Source organism: Cornus florida, unplaced genomic scaffold (genome assembly GCF_030987335.1).
Source record: "Cornus florida cultivar Cherokee Brave unplaced genomic scaffold, ASM3098733v1 CherokeeBrave_3.0.0_Hap2_Chr08, whole genome shotgun sequence".
NCBI classification, from domain to species: domain Eukaryota; kingdom Viridiplantae; phylum Streptophyta; class Magnoliopsida; order Cornales; family Cornaceae; genus Cornus; species Cornus florida.
In genome coordinates this window covers 82,302,150-82,305,019 of record NW_026775578.1, presented here as the reverse complement: position 1 = coordinate 82,305,019, position 2,870 = coordinate 82,302,150, and the positions used below count along the sequence as shown (strand labels likewise).

Sequence of the window (2,870 nt, the reverse complement as noted above, 5' to 3'; positions counted from 1 at the left end):
GACAGCTGATATGGTTTCTCAATTGATTTATGGGAGTGCCTTTCTCAATCATGTCAGCTTTTGCAAAAAAATGTATAAAAACATGGTATAAAAAATTCATTACAACAATTTATCATAAATTTCTCATAAGAAAAAAGAAAAAAATAAACAAAACTTTTCTACCGCTTGAATGAACAATGGTTTTGGATTCTTGGATCTCTAAATTGGAATTGTAATAACAAAAATCACAAACAAATAATTGTCCTACAAAGTTGTGGCTCTGGAATTTTTTCTTTTTTGTTGTCTGTTCTAGCATAAACAAATCAAACTATCCCAAAATATTGTATTTTGATCACAAGTACTACTAATATTCATTGATATTAAGTCTTCAAATTCATTGTGTGTGTGTATAGATTAATAGTCAAATGTAGCAGAAACAAAGAAAGTGAAAGATGTGAATGCAACTGCTTGAATAATTAAATACAAAGCAAGGACTTAATGAGTTGTAGCCCCTAATGAATATGAATCTGCATCTGTAAGGATCAATGAGCTTAATGTTATCATCTATGGCAATAAAGGGCTAGTTCTGTGAGAATTTGATGTAAAGGCTCTACTTTGTAATCTAACTGATCCCTTAGATATAAATTGATAAGTTTTTGGCTATTGATCCTTACAAATAACTTGATTCTTTTTAGATTGAACTTAGAAATTAATGAGTTTATACCCAAATTCATTTTAGTTTATGCCTATATTTCTACTGAAACAAAGAAATATAGGCATGCCTGCCATTCACACCTGAAAAACCAACTAATGAAAGGAAACATCCGAGGAACAAGAGATAGGGATAAATAGAACTTTTCAACGCCAACAAATATTTCCAAAAAACCAAGGTTCCAACAAAAGAAAAGGATAGCAATTGTGCATAAGTGATTGAATATATTGATTTATATTTCTTATTTACAAGTATGAACAACTAATTGCTAGGCCTTTTTTCTACGAAAAAAAAAGAAAAGAAATTGTAGATGTCAATGATACAGGCATACAAGACAATGATTTCTTCTGCTAGTGGTTGAGAATGTTGAGCAGAGAAACTCTGGTTTTGATTAAATGTCTGAACAAAGACTCAATTCCTTGTTCAAGATCTTCAATACTCGACTCCAATTTCATTAGTTGATTCTGCACACCCTCAAGGTGCACAATGCTATCACTTTTTCTCGTCTTGTGACCCATAAGTATCTGCAAGGCAGCATCAACCTTTTCAAATTCATTTGTATCTATTTCTTCATCTTCACATTCTACACTCTTTTGGTGCATCAGTTTGGAAACTAATGACCAGTTGCTTGGCCTTGATTGCGCCTTCATCCCCACAATATAGGACAGCAAGGACTCCAACACGGCGATAGTGACTGCTTCAACCTCATTTAACATGCTAACCGTGGCCACAGTTTCTTGATCTTTTACGACGGCTTGGGGAGTTTGTTTATTCTTTATACTCTTCAAATCCTTTAGGGATTTTTGGATCACCTTTTTTGCCTTCTTTCTAGAGGCTAAGTATCCCCTAAAATGATCTGTGTCTCTTTTTCCTGCGCAGGACTGAAAGAAATTCTTGTACATGTTCCTTTGTCTGCGAGAAGACATCTCTAATGGTGCCACAGACATCCAAGAGCCTCAGATATCCATCCAAAGCCACATCAACCCATTTCTCGCGGCACTCTTGGGCAAAGACCTGAGGAATGTGTGCCAATAGAAATAAATTGTCCATCGACTCATACAAATCTTCAAGGCCACTTAGTCTTTGGCTTATTGATGATGATGAGGAAGATGTAGCTTCAGAAGACCTTACTCTAAACAAAAGCTCGTCAAACTGAGGGATGAGAGGATGAGATCTAGAGGGTAAGCTGACTGAACGAACATGGAAATGGGCTTCTGATCTCAAAGGAGAGGAATCCATTTTTTCTTTCTTATCAAGTAAAGGCTTATCGCTTGAATGTGAAATTCTATTCTGCAAGTTGTGCTCCTTCATTTGTCAATTGTCAATATATATATATATATATGGATCATGGGTTGAAGCATTGAAGGAGAGATAAATAATCTCATCCCCTTCAATTATCAATGAGTGCAATGGTGACTTGTCTCCCTCCCACCAGCTCAAAAATAACATGTGGTAGCAAGAAATATTTTACAATTAAACATGTGTGTGTATATATGTGTATACAAATGCATGAGTGAAGTCGATACTTTGTTTATCCTCTAACAAAAAAATATAAAATAAAAAAAATGTTTAGTGCCATTCTCTGTTCTGTTTTGTTTTTATCAATGTGCATTGAGCGGAGTAGATACACAACTCAATAATTTTGGAAGATAAGTGGAGGGACTACCACTAACATCCGCCACTAAGACAATTTACTTCACTAACATGATAAATACACACATGCATCATGTGTACCAATAAGGACTAAATACTAAAGTATCATCCTGCGAAATAATGACAGATCATTTTGTAAATTATTGGTTTAATAGCTTGATTAAGTAATAGAATCGTCAACAAAGAAAATGAAAAGTAGCTTGAAAATGCTATTGTAACATTAGGCTTTTTACAAACTTCAGCACTTATTATATCAATTATGATTAATTTTCGGATCATTTTGCTTCCGTTTTATGCTTTATAACATGGTATCAGAGCCTAATTTCTCTTCCTAGATTCGGACCCCTATTTTGAGATATTCCCTTGACATCTGAAATGTTGCTAAGGGTTTCTCGGTGCTTTGTGACTTGTTTGGGTTGCCGGTTTGTTCGGCAGTAATGTTCTTCGTTTTTGCCATATCTATGGCAGTTTTTATTGACTTGTTTGGGCTGCCGGTGTGTTTGGTAGTATTGTTCTCACCTTTGCC

The 2,870-nt window shown here is 34.9% G+C and overlaps 1 pseudogene; it reads right to left on the bottom strand.

Moving 5' to 3' along the window:
* Positions 1-895: 895 nt before the first annotated feature.
* On the bottom strand, positions 896-1,985 carry LOC132268702 (uncharacterized; annotated as a pseudogene).
* Between the last annotated feature and the right edge of the window lie 885 nt (positions 1,986-2,870).